This window comes from Podarcis gaigeae, assembly GCF_964106915.1.
Source record: "Podarcis gaigeae genome assembly, chromosome: 5".
NCBI classification, from domain to species: Eukaryota; Metazoa; Chordata; class Lepidosauria; order Squamata; family Lacertidae; genus Podarcis; species Podarcis gaigeae.
Window position 1 is genome coordinate 8,849,676 of NC_139681.1, and position 23,981 is coordinate 8,873,656.

Here is a 23,981-nt window from a genome sequence, read left to right on the forward strand (position 1 = left end):
AGAAAGAGAATTAGACCTCGACGTCTGAACAACTATTATTTGCAAAAATCCCTAAGCCGCGCGGTCACAATTTCATTAAAAATCTGACGTTCTGCAATTCACTCAAAAATGCTGCCAAAGTGTTGCAAACGATCCCCTGAAAGTTTTTTCGGAGGAAACAGATGGGTTTTTATCATTAGAAAGAGAATTAGACTTCGACGTCTGAACAACTTTTTTTTGCAAAAATCCCTAAGCCGCGCGGTCACAATTTAAGCAAAAATCTGACATTCCGCAATTCACTCAAAAATGCTGCCAAAGTGTTGCAAACGATCCCCTGAAAGTTTTTTCGGAGGAAACAGATGGGTTTTTATCATCAGAAAGAGAATTAGACCTCGACGTCTGAGCAACCTTTTTTTGCAAAAATCCCGAAGCCGCGCGGTCACAATTTCATTAAAAATCTGACGTTCTGCAATTCACTCAAAAATGCTGCCAAAGTGTTGCAAACGATCCCCTGAAAGTTTTTTCGGAGGAAACAGATGGGTTTTTATCATCAGAAAGAGAATTAGACCTCGACGTCTGAACAACTATTATTTGCAAAAATCCCTAAGCCGCGCGGTCACAATTTCATTAAAAATCTGACGTTCTGCAATTCACTCAAAAATGCTGCCAAAGTGTTGCAAACGATCCCCTGAAAGTTTTTTCGGAGGAAACAGATGGGTTTTTATCATTAGAAAGAGAAATAGACTTCGACGTCTGAACAACTTTTTTTTGCAAAAATCCCTAAGCCGCGCGGTCACAATTTCAGCAGAAATCTGACGTTCTGCAATTCACTCAAAAATGCTGCCAAAGTGTTGCGAACGATCCCCTGAAAGTTTTTTCGGAGGAAACAGCTGGGTTTTTATCATCAGAAAGAGAATAAACCCTCGAAGTGTGAACAACTTTTTTTTGCAAAAATCCCTAAGCCGCGCGGTCACAATTTAAGCAAAAATCTGACATTCCGCAATTCACTCAAAAATGCTGCCAAAGTGTTGCAAACGTTCCCCTGAAAGTTTTTTCGGAGGAAACAGATGGGTTTTTATCATCAGAAAGAGAATTAGACCTCGACGTCTGAGCAACCTTTTTTTGCAAAAATCCCGAAGCCGCGCGGTCACAATTTCATTAAAAATCTGACGTTCTGCAATTCACTCAAAAATGCTGCCAAAGTGTTGCAAATGATCCCCTGAAAGTTTTTTCGGAGGAAACAGATGGGTTTTTATCATCGGAAAGAGAATTAGACCTCGACGTCTGAACAACTTTTTTTTGCAAAAATCCCTAAGCCGCGCGGTCACAATTTCAGCAAAAATCTGACGTTCTGCAATTCACTCAAAAATGCTGCCAAAGTGTTGCAAACGATCCCCTGAAAGTTTTTTCGGAGGAAACAGATGGGTTTTTATCATCAGAAAGAGAATTAGACCTCGACGTCTGAACAACTATTATTTGCAAAAATCCCTAAGCCGCGCGGTCACAATTTCATTAAAAATCTGACGTTCTGCAATTCACTCAAAAATGCTGCCAAAGTGTTGCAAACGATCCCCTGAAAGTTTTTTCGGAGGAAACAGATGGGTTTTTATCATCAGAAAGAGAATTAGACCTCGACGTCTGAACAACTATTATTTGCAAAAATCCCTAAGCCGCGCGGTCACAATTTCATTAAAAATCTGACGTTCTGCAATTCACTCAAAAATGCTGCCAAAGTGTTGCAAACGATCCCCTGAAAGTTTTTTCGGAGGAAACAGATGGGTTTTTATCATCAGAAAGAGAATTAGACCACGACGTCTGAACAACATTTTTTTGCAAAAATCCCTAAGCCGCGCGGTCACAATTTAAGCAAAAATCTGACATTCCGCAATTCACTCAAAAATGCTGCCAAAGTGTTGCAAACGATCCCCTGAAAGTTTTTTCGGAGGAAACAGATGGGTTTTTATCATCAGAAAGAGAATTAGACCTCGACGTCTGAGCAACCTTTTTTTGCAAAAATCCCGAAGCCGCACGGTCACAATTTCATTAAAAATCTGACGTTCTGCAATTCACTCAAAAATGCTGCCAAAGTGTTGCAAACGATCCCCTGAAAGTTTTTTCGGAGGAAACAGATGGGTTTTTATCATCAGAAAGAGAATTAGACCTCGACGTCTGAACAACTATTATTTGCAAAAATCCCTAAGCCGCGCGGTCACAATTTCATTAAAAATCTGACGTTCTGCAATTCACTCAAAAATGCTGCCAAAGTGTTGCAAACGATCCCCTGAAAGTTTTTTCGGAGGAAACAGATGGGTTTTTATCATCAGAAAGAGAATTAGACCTCGACGTCTGAACAACTATTATTTGCAAAAATCCCTAAGCCGCGCGGTCACAATTTCATTAAAAATCTGACGTTCTGCAATTCACTCAAAAATGCTGCCAAAGTGTTGCAAACGATCCCCTGAAAGTTTTTTCGGAGGAAACAGATGGGTTTTTATCATCAGAAAGAGAATTAGACGACGACGTCTGAACAACTTTTTTTTGCAAAAATCCCTAAGCCTCGCGGTCACAATTTAAGCAAAAATCTGACATTCCGCAATTCACTCAAAAATGCTGCCAAAGTGTTGCAAACGATCCCCTGAAAGTTTTTTCGGAGGAAACAGATGGGTTTTTATCATCAGAAAGAGAATTAGACCTCGACGTCTGAGCAACCTTTTTTTGCAAAAATCCCGAAGCCGCACGGTCACAATTTCATTAAAAATCTGACGTTCTGCAATTCACTCAAAAATGCTGCCAAAGTGTTGCAAACGATCCCCTGAAAGTATTTTCGGAGGAAACAGATGGGTTTTTATCATCAGAAAGAGAATTAGACCTCGACGTCTGAACAACTATTATTTGCAAAAATCCCTAAGCCGCGCGGTCACAATTTCATTAAAAATCTGACGTTCTGCAATTCACTCAAAAATGCTGCCAAAGTGTTGCAAACGATCCCCTGAAAGTTTTTTCGGAGGAAACAGATGGGTTTTTATCATCAGAAAGAGAATTAGACCTCGACGTCTGAACAACTATTATTTGCAAAAATCCCTAAGCCGCGCGGTCACAATTTCATTAAAAATCTGACGTTCTGCAATTCACTCAAAAATGCTGCCAAAGTGTTGCAAACGATCCCCTGAAAGTTTTTTCGGAGGAAACAGATGGGTTTTTATCATCAGAAAGAGAATTAGACCTCGACGTCTGAACAACTATTATTTGCAAAAATCCCTAAGCCGCGCGGTCACAATTTAAGCAAAAATCTGACATTCCGCAATTCACTCAAAAATGCTGCCAAAGTGTTGCAAACGATCCCCTGAAAGTTTTTTCGGAGGAAACAGATGGGTTTTTATCATCAGAAAGAGAATTAGACCTCGACGTCTGAGCAACCTTTTTTTGCAAAAATCCCGAAGCCGCGCGGTCACAATTTCATTAAAAATCTGACGTTCTGCAATTCACTCAAAAATGCTGCCAAAGTGTTGCAAACGATCCCCTGAAAGTTTTTTCGGAGGAAACAGATGGGTTTTTATCATCAGAAAGAGAATTAGACCTCGACGTCTGAACAACTATTATTTGCAAAAATCCCTAAGCCGCGCGGTCACAATTTCATTAAAAATCTGACGTTCTGCAATTCACTCAAAAATGCTGCCAAAGTGTTGCAAACGATCCCCTGAAAGTTTTTTCGGAGGAAACAGATGGGTTTTTATCATCAGAAAGAGAATTAGACCTCGACGTCTGAACAACTATTATTTGCAAAAATCCCTAAGCCGCGCGGTCACAATTTCATTAAAAATCTGACGTTCTGCAATTCACTCAAAAATGCTGCCAAAGTGTTGCAAACGATCCCCTGAAAGTTTTTTCGGAGGAAACAGATGGGTTTTTATCATCAGAAAGAGAATTAGACCACGACGTCTGAACAACTTTTTTTTGCAAAAATCCCTAAGCCTCGCGGTCACAATTTAAGCAAAAATCTGACATTCCGCAATTCACTCAAAAATGCTGCCAAAGTGTTGCAAACGATCCCCTGAAAGTTTTTTCGGAGGAAACAGATGGGTTTTTATCATCAGAAAGAGAATTAGACCTCGACGTCTGAGCAACCTTTTTTTGCAAAAATCCCGAAGCCGCACGGTCACAATTTCATTAAAAATCTGACGTTCTGCAATTCACTCAAAAATGCTGCCAAAGTGTTGCAAACGATCCCCTGAAAGTATTTTCGGAGGAAACAGATGGGTTTTTATCATCAGAAAGAGAATTAGACCTCGACGTCTGAACAACTATTATTTGCAAAAATCCCTAAGCCGCGCGGTCACAATTTCATTAAAAATCTGACGTTCTGCAATTCACTCAAAAATGCTGCCAAAGTGTTGCAAACGATCCCCTGAAAGTTTTTTCGGAGGAAACAGATGGGTTTTTATCATCAGAAAGAGAATTAGACCTCGACGTCTGAACAACTATTATTTGCAAAAATCCCTAAGCCGCGCGGTCACAATTTCATTAAAAATCTGACGTTCTGCAATTCACTCAAAAATGCTGCCAAAGTGTTGCAAACGATCCCCTGAAAGTTTTTTCGGAGGAAACAGATGGGTTTTTATCATCAGAAAGAGAATTAGACCTCGACGTCTGAACAACTATTATTTGCAAAAATCCCTAAGCCGCGCGGTCACAATTTAAGCAAAAATCTGACATTCCGCAATTCACTCAAAAATGCTGCCAAAGTGTTGCAAACGATCCCCTGAAAGTTTTTTCGGAGGAAACAGATGGGTTTTTATCATCAGAAAGAGAATTAGACCTCGACGTCTGAGCAACCTTTTTTTGCAAAAATCCCGAAGCCGCGCGGTCACAATTTCATTAAAAATCTGACGTTCTGCAATTCACTCAAAAATGCTGCCAAAGTGTTGCAAACGATCCCCTGAAAGTTTTTTCGGAGGAAACAGATGGGTTTTTATCATCAGAAAGAGAATTAGACCTCGACGTCTGAACAACTATTATTTGCAAAAATCCCTAAGCCGCGCGGTCACAATTTCATTAAAAATCTGACGTTCTGCAATTCACTCAAAAATGCTGCCAAAGTGTTGCAAACGATCCCCTGAAAGTTTTTTCGGAGGAAACAGATGGGTTTTTATCATCAGAAAGAGAATTAGACCACGACGTCTGAACAACTTTTTTTTGCAAAAATCCCTAAGCCTCGCGGTCACAATTTAAGCAAAAATCTGACATTCCGCAATTCACTCAAAAATGCTGCCAAAGTGTTGCAAACGATCCCCTGAAAGTTTTTTCGGAGGAAACAGATGGGTTTTTATCATCAGAAAGAGAATTAGACCTCGACGTCTGAGCAACCTTTTTTTGCAAAAATCCCGAAGCCGCACGGTCACAATTTCATTAAAAATCTGACGTTCTGCAATTCACTCAAAAATGCTGCCAAAGTGTTGCAAACGATCCCCTGAAAGTATTTTCGGAGGAAACAGATGGGTTTTTATCATCAGAAAGAGAATTAGACCTCGACGTCTGAACAACTATTATTTGCAAAAATCCCTAAGCCGCGCGGTCACAATTTCATTAAAAATCTGACGTTCTGCAATTCACTCAAAAATGCTGCCAAAGTGTTGCAAACGATCCCCTGAAAGTTTTTTCGGAGGAAACAGATGGGTTTTTATCATCAGAAAGAGAATTAGACCTCGACGTCTGAACAACTATTATTTGCAAAAATCCCTAAGCCGCGCGGTCACAATTTCATTAAAAATCTGACGTTCTGCAATTCACTCAAAAATGCTGCCAAAGTGTTGCAAACGATCCCCTGAAAGTTTTTTCGGAGGAAACAGATGGGTTTTTATCATCAGAAAGAGAATTAGACCTCGACGTCTGAACAACTATTATTTGCAAAAATCCCTAAGCCGCGCGGTCACAATTTAAGCAAAAATCTGACATTCCGCAATTCACTCAAAAATGCTGCCAAAGTGTTGCAAACGATCCCCTGAAAGTTTTTTCGGAGGAAACAGATGGGTTTTTATCATCAGAAAGAGAATTAGACCTCGACGTCTGAGCAACCTTTTTTTGCAAAAATCCCGAAGCCGCGCGGTCACAATTTCATTAAAAATCTGACGTTCTGCAATTCACTCAAAAATGCTGCCAAAGTGTTGCAAACGATCCCCTGAAAGTTTTTTCGGAGGAAACAGATGGGTTTTTATCATCAGAAAGAGAATTAGACCTCGACGTCTGAACAACTATTATTTGCAAAAATCCCTAAGCCGCGCGGTCACAATTTCATTAAAAATCTGACGTTCTGCAATTCACTCAAAAATGCTGCCAAAGTGTTGCAAACGATCCCCTGAAAGTTTTTTCGGAGGAAACAGATGGGTTTTTATCATCAGAAAGAGAATTAGACCACGACGTCTGAACAACTTTTTTTTGCAAAAATCCCTAAGCCGCGCGGTCACAATTTAAGCAAAAATCTGACATTCCGCAATTCACTCAAAAATGCTGCCAAAGTGTTGCAAACGATCCCCTGAAAGTTTTTTCGGAGGAAACAGATGGGTTTTTATCATCAGAAAGAGAATTAGACCTCGACGTCTGAGCAACCTTTTTTTGCAAAAATCCCGAAGCCGCACGGTCACAATTTCATTAAAAATCTGACGTTCTGCAATTCACTCAAAAATGCTGCCAAACTGTTGCAAACGATCCCCTGAAAGTTTTTTCGGAGGAAACAGATGGGTTTTTATCATCAGAAAGAGAATTAGACCTCGACGTCTGAACAACTATTATTTGCAAAAATCCCTAAGCCGCGCGGTCACAATTTCATTAAAAATCTGACGTTCTGCAATTCACTCAAAAATGCTGCCAAAGTGTTGCAAACGATCCCCTGAAAGTTTTTTCAGAGGAAACAGATGGGTTTTTATCATCAGAAAGAGAATTAGACCTCGACGTCTGAACAACTATTATTTGCAAAAATCCCTAAGCCGCGCGGTCACAATTTCATTAAAAATCTGACGTTCTGCAATTCACTCAAAAATGCTGCCAAAGTGTTGCAAACGTTCCCCTGAAAGTTTTTTCGGAGGAAACAGATGGGTTTTTATCATCAGAAAGAGAATTAGACCACGACGTCTGAACAACTTTTTTTTGCAAAAATCCCTAAGCCTCGCGGTCACAATTTAAGCAAAAATCTGACATTCCGCAATTCACTCAAAAATGCTGCCAAAGTGTTGCAAACGATCCCCTGAAAGTTTTTTCGGAGGAAACAGATGGGTTTTTATCATCAGAAAGAGAATTAGACCTCGACGTCTGAGCAACCTTTTTTTGCAAAAATCCCGAAGCCGCACGGTCACAATTTCATTAAAAATCTGACGTTCTGCAATTCACTCAAAAATGCTGCCAAAGTGTTGCAAACGATCCCCTGAAAGTATTTTCGGAGGAAACAGATGGGTTTTTATCATCAGAAAGAGAATTAGACCTCGACGTCTGAACAACTATTATTTGCAAAAATCCCTAAGCCGCGCGGTCACAATTTCATTAAAAATCTGACGTTCTGCAATTCACTCAAAAATGCTGCCAAAGTGTTGCAAACGATCCCCTGAAAGTTTTTTCGGAGGAAACAGATGGGTTTTTATCATCAGAAAGAGAATTAGACCTCGACGTCTGAACAACTATTATTTGCAAAAATCCCTAAGCCGCGCGGTCACAATTTCATTAAAAATCTGACGTTCTGCAATTCACTCAAAAATGCTGCCAAAGTGTTGCAAACGATCCCCTGAAAGTTTTTTCGGAGGAAACAGATGGGTTTTTATCATCAGAAAGAGAATTAGACCTCGACGTCTGAACAACTATTATTTGCAAAAATCCCTAAGCCACGCGGTCACAATTTAAGCAAAAATCTGACATTCCGCAATTCACTCAAAAATGCTGCCAAAGTGTTGCAAACGATCCCCTGAAAGTTTTTTCGGAGCAAACAGATGGGTTTTTATCATCAGAAAGAGAATTAGACCTCGACGTCTGAGCAACCTTTTTTTGCAAAAATCCCGAAGCCGCGCGGTCACAATTTCATTAAAAATCTGACGTTCTGCAATTCACTCAAAAATGCTGCCAAAGTGTTGCAAACGATCCCCTGAAAGTTTTTTCGGAGGAAACAGATGGGTTTTTATCATCAGAAAGAGAATTAGACCTCGACGTCTGAACAACTATTATTTGCAAAAATCCCTAAGCCGCGCGGTCACAATTTCATTAAAAATCTGACGTTCTGCAATTCACTCAAAAATGCTGCCAAAGTGTTGCAAACGATCCCCTGAAAGTTTTTTCGGAGGAAACAGATGGGTTTTTATCATCAGAAAGAGAATTAGACCACGACGTCTGAACAACTTTTTTTTGCAAAAATCCCTAAGCCGCGCGGTCACAATTTAAGCAAAAATCTGACATTCCGCAATTCACTCAAAAATGCTGCCAAAGTGTTGCAAACGATCCCCTGAAAGTTTTTTCGGAGGAAACAGATGGGTTTTTATCATCAGAAAGAGAATTAGACCTCGACGTCTGAGCAACCTTTTTTTGCAAAAATCCCGAAGCCGCACGGTCACAATTTCATTAAAAATCTGACGTTCTGCAATTCACTCAAAAATGCTGCCAAAGTGTTGCAAACGATCCCCTGAAAGTTTTTTCGGAGGAAACAGATGGGTTTTTATCATCAGAAAGAGAATTAGACCTCGACGTCTGAACAACTATTATTTGCAAAAATCCCTAAGCCGCGCGGTCACAATTTCATTAAAAATCTGACGTTCTGCAATTCACTCAAAAATGCTGCCAAAGTGTTGCAAACGATCCCCTGAAAGTTTTTTCGGAGGAAACAGATGGGTTTTTATCATCAGAAAGAGAATTAGACCTCGACGTCTGAACAACTATTATTTGCAAAAATCCCTAAGCCGCGCGGTCACAATTTCATTAAAAATCTGACGTTCTGCAATTCACTCAAAAATGCTGCCAAAGTGTTGCAAACGATCCCCTGAAAGTTTTTTCGGAGGAAACAGATGGGTTTTTATCATCAGAAAGAGAATTAGACCTCGACGTCTGAGCAACCTTTTTTTGCAAAAATCCCAAAGCCGCGCGGTCACAATTTCATTAAAAATCTGACGTTCTGCAATTCACTCAAAAATGCTGCCAAAGTGTTGCAAACGATCCCCTGAAAGTTTTTTCGGAGGAAACAGATGGGTTTTTATCATCAGAAAGAGAATTAGACCTCGACGTCTGAACAACTATTATTTGCAAAAATCCCTAAGCCGCGCGGTCACAATTTCATTAAAAATCTGACGTTCTGCAATTCACTCAAAAATGCTGCCAAAGTGTTGCAAACGATCCCCTGAAAGTTTTTTCGGAGGAAACAGATGGGTTTTTATCATTAGAAAGAGAATTAGACTTCGACGTCTGAACAACTTTTTTTTGCAAAAATCCCTAAGCCGCGCGGTCACAATTTCAGCAGAAATCTGACGTTCTGCAATTCACTCAAAAATGCTGCCAAAGTGTTGCAAACGATCCCCTGAAAGTTTTTTCGGAGGAAACAGCTGGGTTTTTATCATCAGAAAGAGAATTAACCCTCGACGTGTGAACAACTTTTTTTTGCAAAAATCCCTAAGCCGCGCGGTCACAATTTATGCAAAAATCTGACATTCCGCAATTCACTCAAAAATGCTGCCAAAGTGTTGCAAACGATCCCCTGAAAGTTTTTTCGGAGGAAACAGATGGGTTTTTATCATCAGAAAGAGAATTAGACCTCGACGTCTGAACAACTATTATTTGCAAAAATCCCGAAGCCGCGCGGTCACAATTTCAGCAAAAATCTGACGTTCTGCAATTCACTCAAAAAGGCTGCCAAAGTGTTGCAAATGATCCCCTGAAAGTTTTTTCGGAGGAAACAGATGGGTTTTTATCATCGGAAAGAGAATTAGACCTCGACGTCTGAACAACTTTTTTTTGCAAAAATCCCTAAGCCGCGCGGTCACAATTTCAGCAAAAATCTGACATTCTGCAATTCACTCAAAAATGCTGCCAAAGTGTTGCAAATGATCCCCTGAAAGTTTTTTCGGAGTAAACAGATGGGTTTTTATCATCAGAAAGAGAATTAGACCTCGACGTCTGAGCAACCTTTTTTTGCAAAAATCCCGAAGCCGCGCGGTCACAATTTCAGCAAAAATCTGACGTTCTGCAATTCACTCAAAAATGCTGCCAAAGTGTTGCAAATGATCCCCTGAAAGTTTTTTCGGAGGAAAAAGATGGGTTTTTATCATCGGAAAGAGAATTAGACCTCGACGTCTGAACAACTTTTTTTTGCAAAAATCCCTAAGCCGCGCGGTCACAATTTCATTAAAAATCTGACGTTCTGCAATTCACTCAAAAATGCTGCCAAAGTGTTGCAAACGATCCCCTGAAAGTTTTTTCGGAGGAAACAGATGGGTTTTTATCATCAGAAAGAGAATTAGACCTCGACGTCTGAACAACTATTATTTGCAAAAATCCCTAAGCCGCGCGGTCACAATTTCATTAAAAATCTGACGTTCTGCAATTCACTCAAAAATGCTGCCAAAGTGTTGCAAACGATCCCCTGAAAGTTTTTTCGGAGGAAACAGATGGGTTTTTATCATCAGAAAGAGAATTAGACCACGACGTCTGAACAACTTTTTTTTGCAAAAATCCCTAAGCCTCGCGGTCACAATTTAAGCAAAAATCTGACATTCCGCAATTCACTCAAAAATGCTGCCAAAGTGTTGCAAACGATCCCCTGAAAGTTTTTTCGGAGGAAACAGATGGGTTTTTATCATCAGAAAGAGAATTAGACCTCGACGTCTGAGCAACCTTTTTTTGCAAAAATCCCTAAGCCGCGCGGTCACAATTTCATTAAAAATCTGACGTTCTGCAATTCACTCAAAAATGCTGCCAAAGTGTTGCAAACGATCCCCTGAAAGTTTTTTCGGAGGAAACAGATGGGTTTTTATCATCAGAAAGAGAATTAGACCTCGACGTCTGAACAACTATTATTTGCAAAAATCCCTAAGCCGCGCGGTCACAATTTCATTAAAAATCTGACGTTCTGCAATTCACTCAAAAATGCTGCCAAAGTGTTGCAAACGATCCCCTGAAAGTTTTTTCGGAGGAAACAGATGGGTTTTTATCATCAGAAAGAGAATTAGACTTCGACGTCTGAACAACTTTTTTTTGCAAAAATCCCTAAGCCTCGCGGTCACAATTTAAGCAAAAATCTGACATTCCGCAATTCACTCAAAAATGCTGCCAAAGTGTTGCAAACGATCCCCTGAAAGTTTTTTCGGAGGAAACAGATGGGTTTTTATCATCAGAAAGAGAATTAGACCTCGACGTCTGAGCAACCTTTTTTTGCAAAAATCCCGAAGCCGCACGGTCACAATTTCATTAAAAATCTGACGTTCTGCAATTCACTCAAAAATGCTGCCAAAGTGTTGCAAACGATCCCCTGAAAGTATTTTCGGAGGAAACAGATGGGTTTTTATCATCAGAAAGAGAATTAGACCTCGACGTCTGAACAACTATTATTTGCAAAAATCCCTAAGCCGCGCGGTCACAATTTCATTAAAAATCTGACGTTCTGCAATTCACTCAAAAATGCTGCCAAAGTGTTGCAAACGATCCCCTGAAAGTTTTTTCGGAGGAAACAGATGGGTTTTTATCATCAGAAAGAGAATTAGACCTCGACGTCTGAACAACTATTATTTGCAAAAATCCCTAAGCCGCGCGGTCACAATTTCATTAAAAATCTGACGTTCTGCAATTCACTCAAAAATGCTGCCAAAGTGTTGCAAACGATCCCCTGAAAGTTTTTTCGGAGGAAACAGATGGGTTTTTATCATCAGAAAGAGAATTAGACCTCGACGTCTGAACAACTATTATTTGCAAAAATCCCTAAGCCGCGCGGTCACAATTTAAGCAAAAATCTGACATTCCGCAATTCACTCAAAAATGCTGCCAAAGTGTTGCAAACGATCCCCTGAAAGTTTTTTCGGAGGAAACAGATGGGTTTTTATCATCAGAAAGAGAATTAGACCTCGACGTCTGAGCAACCTTTTTTTGCAAAAATCCCGAAGCCGCGCGGTCACAATTTCATTAAAAATCTGACGTTCTGCAATTCACTCAAAAATGCTGCCAAAGTGTTGCAAACGATCCCCTGAAAGTTTTTTCGGAGGAAACAGATGGGTTTTTATCATCAGAAAGAGAATTAGACCTCGACGTCTGAACAACTATTATTTGCAAAAATCCCTAAGCCGCGCGGTCACAATTTCATTAAAAATCTGACGTTCTGCAATTCACTCAAAAATGCTGCCAAAGTGTTGCAAACGATCCCCTGAAAGTTTTTTCGGAGGAAACAGATGGGTTTTTATCATCAGAAAGAGAATTAGACCACGACGTCTGAACAACTTTTTTTTGCAAAAATCCCTAAGCCGCGCGGTCACAATTTAAGCAAAAATCTGACATTCCGCAATTCACTCAAAAATGCTGCCAAAGTGTTGCAAACGATCCCCTGAAAGTTTTTTCGGAGGAAACAGATGGGTTTTTATCATCAGAAAGAGAATTAGACCTCGACGTCTGAGCAACCTTTTTTTGCAAAAATCCCGAAGCCGCACGGTCACAATTTCATTAAAAATCTGACGTTCTGCAATTCACTCAAAAATGCTGCCAAACTGTTGCAAACGATCCCCTGAAAGTTTTTTCGGAGGAAACAGATGGGTTTTTATCATCAGAAAGAGAATTAGACCTCGACGTCTGAACAACTATTATTTGCAAAAATCCCTAAGCCGCGCGGTCACAATTTCATTAAAAATCTGACGTTCTGCAATTCACTCAAAAATGCTGCCAAAGTGTTGCAAACGATCCCCTGAAAGTTTTTTCGGAGGAAACAGATGGGTTTTTATCATCAGAAAGAGAATTAGACCTCGACGTCTGAACAACTATTATTTGCAAAAATCCCTAAGCCGCGCGGTCACAATTTCATTAAAAATCTGACGTTCTGCAATTCACTCAAAAATGCTGCCAAAGTGTTGCAAACGTTCCCCTGAAAGTTTTTTCGGAGGAAACAGATGGGTTTTTATCATCAGAAAGAGAATTAGACCACGACGTCTGAACAACTTTTTTTTGCAAAAATCCCTAAGCCTCGCGGTCACAATTTAAGCAAAAATCTGACATTCCGCAATTCACTCAAAAATGCTGCCAAAGTGTTGCAAACGATCCCCTGAAAGTTTTTTCGGAGGAAACAGATGGGTTTTTATCATCAGAAAGAGAATTAGACCTCGACGTCTGAGCAACCTTTTTTTGCAAAAATCCCGAAGCCGCACGGTCACAATTTCATTAAAAATCTGACGTTCTGCAATTCACTCAAAAATGCTGCCAAAGTGTTGCAAACGATCCCCTGAAAGTATTTTCGGAGGAAACAGATGGGTTTTTATCATCAGAAAGAGAATTAGACCTCGACGTCTGAACAACTATTATTTGCAAAAATCCCTAAGCCGCGCGGTCACAATTTCATTAAAAATCTGACGTTCTGCAATTCACTCAAAAATGCTGCCAAAGTGTTGCAAACGATCCCCTGAAAGTTTTTTCGGAGGAAACAGATGGGTTTTTATCATCAGAAAGAGAATTAGACCTCGACGTCTGAACAACTATTATTTGCAAAAATCCCTAAGCCGCGCGGTCACAATTTCATTAAAAATCTGACGTTCTGCAATTCACTCAAAAATGCTGCCAAAGTGTTGCAAACGATCCCCTGAAAGTTTTTTCGGAGGAAACAGATGGGTTTTTATCATCAGAAAGAGAATTAGACCTCGACGTCTGAACAACTATTATTTGCAAAAATCCCTAAGCCACGCGGTCACAATTTAAGCAAAAATCTGACATTCCGCAATTCACTCAAAAATGCTGCCAAAGTGTTGCAAACGATCCCCTGAAAGTTTTTTCGGAGCAAACAGATGGGTTTTTATCATCAGAAAGAGAATTAGACCTCGACGTCTGAGCAACCTTTTTTTGCAAAAATCCCGAAGCCGCGCGGTCACAATTTCATTAAAAATCTGACGTTCTGCAATTCACTCAAAAATGCTGCCAAAGTGTTGCAAACGATCCCCTGAAAGTTTTTTCGGAGGAAACAGATGGGTTTTTATCATCAGAAAGAGAATTAGACCTCGACGTCTGAACAACTATTATTTGCAAAAATCCCTAAGCCGCGCGGTCACAATTTCATTAAAAATCTGACGTTCTGCAATTCACTCAAAAATGCTGCCAAAGTGTTGCAAACGATCCCCTGAAAGTTTTTTCGGAGGAAACAGATGGGTTTTTATCATCAGAAAGAGAATTAGACCACGACGTCTGAACAACTTTTTTTTGCAAAAATCCCTAAGCCGCGCGGTCACAATTTAAGCAAAAATCTGACATTCCGCAATTCACTCAAAAATGCTGCCAAAGTGTTGCAAACGATCCCCTGAAAGTTTTTTCGGAGGAAACAGATGGGTTTTTATCATCAGAAAGAGAATTAGACCTCGACGTCTGAGCAACCTTTTTTTGCAAAAATCCCGAAGCCGCACGGTCACAATTTCATTAAAAATCTGACGTTCTGCAATTCACTCAAAAATGCTGCCAAAGTGTTGCAAACGATCCCCTGAAAGTTTTTTCGGAGGAAACAGATGGGTTTTTATCATCAGAAAGAGAATTAGACCTCGACGTCTGAACAACTATTATTTGCAAAAATCCCTAAGCCGCGCGGTCACAATTTCATTAAAAATCTGACGTTCTGCAATTCACTCAAAAATGCTGCCAAAGTGTTGCAAACGATCCCCTGAAAGTTTTTTCGGAGGAAACAGATGGGTTTTTATCATCAGAAAGAGAATTAGACCTCGACGTCTGAACAACTATTATTTGCAAAAATCCCTAAGCCGCGCGGTCACAATTTCATTAAAAATCTGACGTTCTGCAATTCATTCAAAAATGCTGCCAAAGTGTTGCAAACGATCCCCTGAAAGTTTTTTCGGAGGAAACAGATGGGTTTTTATCATCAGAAAGAGAATTAGACCTCGACGTCTGAGCAACCTTTTTTTGCAAAAATCCCAAAGCCGCGCGGTCACAATTTCATTAAAAATCTGACGTTCTGCAATTCACTCAAAAATGCTGCCAAAGTGTTGCAAACGATCCCCTGAAAGTTTTTTCGGAGGAAACAGATGGGTTTTTATCATCAGAAAGAGAATTAGACCTCGACGTCTGAACAACTATTATTTGCAAAAATCCCTAAGCCGCGCGGTCACAATTTCATTAAAAATCTGACGTTCTGCAATTCACTCAAAAATGCTGCCAAAGTGTTGCAAACGATCCCCTGAAAGTTTTTTCGGAGGAAACAGATGGGTTTTTATCATTAGAAAGAGAATTAGACTTCGACGTCTGAACAACTTTTTTTTGCAAAAATCCCTAAGCCGCGCGGTCACAATTTCAGCAGAAATCTGACGTTCTGCAATTCACTCAAAAATGCTGCCAAAGTGTTGCAAACGATCCCCTGAAAGTTTTTTCGGAGGAAACAGCTGGGTTTTTATCATCAGAAAGAGAATTAACCCTCGACGTGTGAACAACTTTTTTTTGCAAAAATCCCTAAGCCGCGCGGTCACAATTTAAGCAAAAATCTGACATTCCGCAATTCACTCAAAAATGCTGCCAAAGTGTTGCAAACGATCCCCTGAAAGTTTTTTCGGAGGAAACAGATGGGTTTTTATCATCAGAAAGAGAATTAGACCTCGACGTCTGAACAACTATTATTTGCAAAAATCCCGAAGCCGCGCGGTCACAATTTCAGCAAAAATCTGACGTTCTGCAATTCACTCAAAAAGGCTGCCAAAGTGTTGCAAATGATCCCCTGAAAGTTTTTTCGGAGGAAACAGATGGGTTTTTATCATCGGAAAGAGAATTAGACCTCGACGTCTGAACAACTTTTTTTTGCAAAAATCCCTAAGCCGCGCGGTCACAATTTCAGCAAAAATCTGACATTCTGCAATTCACTCAAAAATGCTGCCAAAGTGTTGCAAATGATCCCCTGAAAGTTTTTTCGGAGTAAACAGATGGGTTTTTATCATCAGAAAGAGAATTAGACCTCGACGTCTGAGCAACCTTTTTTTGCAAAAATCCCGAAGCCGCGCGGTCACAATTTCAGCAAAAATCTGACGTTCTGCAATTCACTCAAAAATGCTGCCAAAGTGTTGCAAATGATCCCCTGAAAGTTTTTTCGGAGGAAAAAGATGGGTTTTTATCATCAGAAAGAGAATTAGACCTCGACGTCTGAACAACTATTATTTGCAAAAATCCCTAAGCCGCGCGGTCACAATTTCATTAAAAATCTGACGTTCTGCAATTCACTCAAAAATGCTGCCAAAGTGTTGCAAACGATCCCCTGAAAGTTTTTTCGGAGGAAACAGATGGGTTTTTATCATCAGAAAGAGAATTAGACCTCGACGTCTGAACAACTATTATTTGCAAAAATCCCTAAGCCGCGCGGTCACAATTTCATTAAAAATCTGACGTTCTGCAATTCACTCAAAAATGCTGCCAAAGTGTTGCAAACGATCCCCTGAAAGTTTTTTCGGAGGAAACAGATGGGTTTTTATCATCAGAAAGAGAATTAGACCTCGACGTCTGAACAACTATTATTTGCAAAAATCCCTAAGCCGCGCGGTCACAATTTAAGCAAAAATCTGACATTCCGCAATTCACTCAAAAATGCTGCCAAAGTGTTGCAAACGATCCCCTGAAAGTTTTTTCGGAGGAAACAGATGGGTTTTTATCATCAGAAAGAGAATTAGACCTCGACGTCTGAGCAACCTTTTTTTGCAAAAATCCCGAAGCCGCGCGGTCACAATTTCATTAAAAATCTGACGTTCTGCAATTCACTCAAAAATGCTGCCAAAGTGTTGCAAACGATCCCCTGAAAGTTTTTTCGGAGGAAACAGATGGGTTTTTATCATCAGAAAGAGAATTAGACCTCGACGTCTGAACAACTATTATTTGCAAAAATCCCTAAGCCGCGCGGTCACAATTTCATTAAAAATCTGACGTTCTGCAATTCACTCAAAAATGCTGCCAAAGTGTTGCAAACGATCCCCTGAAAGTTTTTTCGGAGGAAACAGATGGGTTTTTATCATCAGAAAGAGAATTAGACCACGACGTCTGAACAACTTTTTTTTGCAAAAATCCCTAAGCCGCGCGGTCACAATTTAAGCAAAAATCTGACATTCCGCAATTCACTCAAAAATGCTGCCAAAGTGTTGCAAACGATCCCCTGAAAGTTTTTTCGGAGGAAACAGATGGGTTTTTATCATCAGAAAGAGAATTAGACCTCGACGTCTGAGCAACCTTTTTTTGCAAAAATCCCGAAGCCGCACGGTCACAATTTCATTAAAAATCTGACGTTCTGCAATTCACTCAAAAATGCTGCCAAACTGTTGCAAACGATCCCCTGAAAGTTTTTTCGGAGGAAACAGATGGGTTTTTATCATCAGAAAGAGAATTAGACCTCGACGTCTGAACAACTATTATTTGCAAAAATCCCTAAGCCGCGCGGTCACAATTTCATTAAAAATCTGACGTTCTGCAATTCACTCAAAAATGCTGCCAAAGTGTTGCAAACGATCCCCTGAAAGTTTTTTCGGAGGAAACAGATGGGTTTTTATCATCAGAAAGAGAATTAGACCTCGACGTCTGAACAACTATTATTTGCAAAAATCCCTAAGCCGCGCGGTCACAATTTCATTAAAAATCTGACGTTCTGCAATTCACTCAAAAATGCTGCCAAAGTGTTGCAAACGTTCCCCTGAAAGTTTTTTCGGAGGAAACAGATGGGTTTTTATCATCAGAAAGAGAATTAGACCACGACGTCTGAACAACTTTTTTTTGCAAAAATCCCTAAGCCTCGCGGTCACAATTTAAGCAAAAATCTGACATTCCGCAATTCACTCAAAAATGCTGCCAAAGTGTTGCAAACGATCCCCTGAAAGTTTTTTCGGAGGAAACAGATGGGTTTTTATCATCAGAAAGAGAATTAGACCTCGACGTCTGAGCAACCTTTTTTTGCAAAAATCCCGAAGCCGCACGGTCACAATTTCATTAAAAATCTGACGTTCTGCAATTCACTCAAAAATGCTGCCAAAGTGTTGCAAACGATCCCCTGAAAGTATTTTCGGAGGAAACAGATGGGTTTTTATCATCAGAAAGAGAATTAGACCTCGACGTCTGAACAACTATTATTTGCAAAAATCCCTAAGCCGCGCGGTCACAATTTCATTAAAAATCTGACGTTCTGCAATTCACTCAAAAATGCTGCCAAAGTGTTGCAAACGATCCCCTGAAAGTTTTTTCGGAGGAAACAGATGGGTTTTTATCATCAGAAAGAGAATTAGACCTCGACGTCTGAACAACTATTATTTGCAAAAATCCCTAAGCCGCGCGGTCACAATTTCATTAAAAATCTGACGTTCTGCAATTCACTCAAAAATGCTGCCAAAGTGTTGCAAACGATCCCCTGAAAGTTTTTTCGGAGGAAACAGATGGGTTTTTATCATCAGAAAGAGAATTAGACCTCGACGTCTGAACAACTATTATTTGCAAAAATCCCTAAGCCACGCGGTCACAATTTAAGCAAAAATCTGACATTCCGCAATTCACTCAAAAATGCTGCCAAAGTGTTGCAAACGATCCCCTGAAAGTTTTTTCGGAGCAAACAGATGGGTTTTTATCATCAGAAAGAGAATTAGACCTCGACGTCTGAGCAACCTTTTTTTGCAAAAATCCCGAAGCCGCGCGGTCACAATTTCATTAAAAATCTGACGTTCTGCAATTCACTCAAAAATGCTGCCAAAGTGTTGCAAACGATCCCCTGAAAGTTTTTTCGGAGGAAACAGATGGGTTTTTATCATCAGAAAGAGAATTAGACCTCGACGTCTGAACAACTATTATTTGCAAAAATCCCTAAGCCGCGCGGTCACAATTTCATTAAAAATCTGACGTTCTGCAATTCACTCAAAAATGCTGCCAAAGTGTTGCAAACGATCCCCTGAAAGTTTTTTCGGAGGAAACAGATGGGTTTTTATCATCAGAAAGAGAATTAGACCACGACGTCTGAACAACTTTTTTTTGCAAAAATCCCTAAGCCGCGCGGTCACAATTTAAGCAAAAATCTGACATTCCGCAATTCACTCAAAAATGCTGCCAAAGTGTTGCAAACGATCCCCTGAAAGTTTTTTCGGAGGAAACAGATGGGTTTTTATCATCAGAAAGAGAATTAGACCTCGACGTCTGAGCAACCTTTTTTTGCAAAAATCCCGAAGCCGCACGGTCACAATTTCATTAAAAATCTGACGTTCTGCAATTCACTCAAAAATGCTGCCAAAGTGTTGCAAACGATCCCCTGAAAGTTTTTTCGGAGGAAACAGATGGGTTTTTATCATCAGAAAGAGAATTAGACCTCGACGTCTGAACAACTATTATTTGCAAAAATCCCTAAGCCGCGCGGTCACAATTTCATTAAAAATCTGACGTTCTGCAATTCACTCAAAAATGCTGCCAAAGTGTTGCAAACGATCCCCTGAAAGTTTTTTCGGAGGAAACAGATGGGTTTTTATCATCAGAAAGAGAATTAGACCTCGACGTCTGAACAACTATTATTTGCAAAAATCCCTAAGCCGCGCGGTCACAATTTCATTAAAAATCTGACGTTCTGCAATTCATTCAAAAATGCTGCCAAAGTGTTGCAAACGATCCCCTGAAAGTTTTTTCGGAGGAAACAGATGGGTTTTTATCATCAGAAAGAGAATTAGACCTCGACGTCTGAGCAACCTTTTTTTGCAAAAATCCCAAAGCCGCGCGGTCACAATTTCATTAAAAATCTGACGTTCTGCAATTCACTCAAAAATGCTGCCAAAGTGTTGCAAACGATCCCCTGAAAGTTTTTTCGGAGGAAACAGATGGGTTTTTATCATCAGAAAGAGAATTAGACCTCGACGTCTGAACAACTATTATTTGCAAAAATCCCTAAGCCGCGCGGTCACAATTTCATTAAAAATCTGACGTTCTGCAATTCACTCAAAAATGCTGCCAAAGTGTTGCAAACGATCCCCTGAAAGTTTTTTCGGAGGAAACAGATGGGTTTTTATCATTAGAAAGAGAATTAGACTTCGACGTCTGAACAACTTTTTTTTGCAAAAATCCCTAAGCCGCGCGGTCACAATTTCAGCAGAAATCTGACGTTCTGCAATTCACTCAAAAATGCTGCCAAAGTGTTGCAAACGATCCCCTGAAAGTTTTTTCGGAGGAAACAGCTGGGTTTTTATCATCAGAAAGAGAATTAACCCTCGACGTGTGAACAACTTTTTTTTGCAAAAATCCCTAAGCCGCGCGGTCACAATTTAAGCAAAAATCTGACATTCCGCAATTCACTCAAAAATGCTGCCAAAGTGTTGCAAACGATCCCCTGAAAGTTTTTTCGGAGGAAACAGATGGGTTTTTATCATCAGAAAGAGAATTAGACCTCGACGTCTGAACAACTATTATTTGCAAAAATCCCGAAGCCGCGCGGTCACAATTTCAGCAAAAATCTGACGTTCTGCAATTCACTCAAAAAGGCTGCCAAAGTGTTGCAAATGATCCCCTGAAAGTTTTTTCGGAGGAAACAGATGGGTTTTTATCATCGGAAAGAGAATTAGACCTCGACGTCTGAACAACTTTTTTTTGCAAAAATCCCTAAGCCGCGCGGTCACAATTTCAGCAAAAATCTGACATTCTGCAATTCACTCAAAAATGCTGCCAAAGTGTTGCAAATGATCCCCTGAAAGTTTTTTCGGAGTAAACAGATGGGTTTTTATCATCAGAAAGAGAATTAGACCTCGACGTCTGAGCAACCTTTTTTTGCAAAAATCCCGAAGCCGCGCGGTCACAATTTCAGCAAAAATCTGACGTTCTGCAATTCACTCAAAAATGCTGCCAAAGTGTTGCAAATGATCCCCTGAAAGTTTTTTCGGAGGAAAAAGATGGGTTTTTATCATCGGAAAGAGAATTAGACCTCGACGTCTGAACAACTTTTTTTTGCAAAAATCCCTAAGCCGCGCGGTCACAATTTCATTAAAAATCTGACGTTCTGCAATTCACTCAAAAATGCTGCCAAAGTGTTGCAAACGATCCCCTGAAAGTTTTTTCGGAGGAAACAGATGGGTTTTTATCATCAGAAAGAGAATTAGACCTCGACGTCTGAACAACTATTATTTGCAAAAATCCCTAAGCCGCGCGGTCACAATTTCATTAAAAATCTGACGTTCTGCAATTCACTCAAAAATGCTGCCAAAGTGTTGCAAACGATCCCCTGAAAGTTTTTTCGGAGGAAACAGATGGGTTTTTATCATCAGAAAGAGAATTAGACCACGACGTCTGAACAACTTTTTTTTGCAAAAATCCCTAAGCCTCGCGGTCACAATTTAAGCAAAAATCTGACATTCCGCAATTCACTCAAAAATGCTGCCAAAGTGTTGCAAACGATCCCCTGAAAGTTTTTTCGGAGGAAACAGATGGGTTTTTATCATCAGAAAGAGAATTAGACCTCGACGTCTCAACAACGTTTTTTTGCAAAAATCCCTAAGCCGCGCGGTCACAATTTCATTAAAAATCTGACGTTCTGCAATTCATTCAAAAATGCTGCCAAAGTGTTGCAAACGATCCCCTGAAAGTTTTTTCGGAGGAAACAGATGGGTTTTTATCATCAGAAAGAGAATTAGACCTCGACGTCTGAGCAACCTTTTTTTGCAAAAATCCCAAAGCCGCGCGGTCACAATTTCATTAAAAATCTGACGTTCTGCAATTCACTCAAAAATGCTGCCAAAGTGTTGCAAACGATCCCCTGAAAGTTTTTTCGGAGGAAACAGATGGGTTTTTATCATCAGAAAGAGAATTAGACCTCGACGTCTGAACAACTATTATTTGCAAAAATCCCTAAGCCGCGCGGTCACAATTTCATTAAAAATCTGACGTTCTGCAATTCACTCAAAAATGCTGCCAAAGTGTTGCAAACGATCCCCTGAAAGTTTTTTCGGAGGAAACAGATGGGTTTTTATCATTAGAAAGAGAATTAGACTTCGACGTCTGAACAACTTTTTTTTGCAAAAATCCCTAAGCCGCGCGGTCACAATTTCAGCAGAAATCTGACGTTCTGCAATTCACTCAAAAATGCTGCCAAAGTGTTGCAAACGATCCCCTGAAAGTTTTTTCGGAGGAAACAGCTGGGTTTTTATCATCAGAAAGAGAATTAACCCTCGACGTGTGAACAACTTTTTTTTGCAAAAATCCCTAAGCCGCGCGGTCACAATTTAAGCAAAAATCTGACATTCCGCAATTCACTCAAAAATGCTGCCAAAGTGTTGCAAACGATCCCCTGAAAGTTTTTTCGGAGGAAACAGATGGGTTTTTATCATCAGAAAGAGAATTAGACCTCGACGTCTGAACAACTATTATTTGCAAAAATCCCGAAGCCGCGCGGTCACAATTTCAGCAAAAATCTGACGTTCTGCAATTCACTCAAAAAGGCTGCCAAAGTGTTGCAAATGATCCCCTGAAAGTTTTTTCGGAGGAAACAGATGGGTTTTTATCATCGGAAAGAGAATTAGACCTCGACGTCTGAACAACTTTTTTTTGCAAAAATCCCTAAGCCGCGCGGTCACAATTTCAGCAAAAATCTGACATTCTGCAATTCACTCAAAAATGCTGCCAAAGTGTTGCAAATGATCCCCTGAAAGTTTTTTCGGAGTAAACAGATGGGTTTTTATCATCAGAAAGAGAATTAGACCTCGACGTCTGAGCAACCTTTTTTTGCAAAAATCCCGAAGCCGCGCGGTCACAATTTCAGCAAAAATCTGACGTTCTGCAATTCACTCAAAAATGCTGCCAAAGTGTTGCAAATGATCCCCTGAAAGTTTTTTCGGAGGAAAAAGATGGGTTTTTATCATCGGAAAGAGAATTAGACCTCGACGTCTGAACAACTTTTTTTTGCAAAAATCCCTAAGCCGCGCGGTCACAATTTCATTAAAAATCTGACGTTCTGCAATTCACTCAAAAATGCTGCCAAAGTGTTGCAAACGATCCCCTGAAAGTTTTTTCGGAGGAAACAGATGGGTTTTTATCATCAGAAAGAGAATTAGACCTCGACGTCTGAACAACTATTATTTGCAAAAATCCCTAAGCCGCGCGGTCACAATTTCATTAAAAATCTGACGTTCTGCAATTCACTCAAAAATGCTGCCAAAGTGTTGCAAACGATCCCCTGAAAGTTTTTTCGGAGGAAACAGATGGGTTTTTATCATCAGAAAGAGAATTAGACCACGACGTCTGAACAACTTTTTTTTGCAAAAATCCCTAAGCCTCGCGGTCACAATTTAAGCAAAAATCTGACATTCCGCAATTCACTCAAAAATGCTGCCAAAGTGTTGCAAACGATCCCCTGAAAGTTTTTTCGGAGGAAACAGATGGGTTTTTATCATCAGAAAGAGAATTAGACCTCGACGTCTCAACAACGTTTTTTTGCAAAAATCCCTAAGCCGCGCGGTCACAATTTAAGCAAAAATCTGACATTCCGCAATTCACTCAAAAATGCTGCCAAAGTGTTGCAAACGATCCCCTGAAAGTTTTTTCGGAGGAAACAGATGGGTTTTTATCATCAGAAAGAGAATTAGACCTCGACGTCTGAGCAACCTTTTTTTGCAAAAATCCCGAAGCCGCGCGGTCACAATTTCATTAAAAATCTGACGTTCTGCAATTCACTCAAAAATGCTGCCAAAGTGTTGCAAACGATCCCCTGAAAGTTTTTTCGGAGGAAACAGATGGGTTTTTATCATCGGAAAGAGAATTAGACCTCGACGTCTGAACAACTTTTTTTTGCAAAAATCCCTAAGCCGCGCGGTCACAATTTCATTAAAAATCTG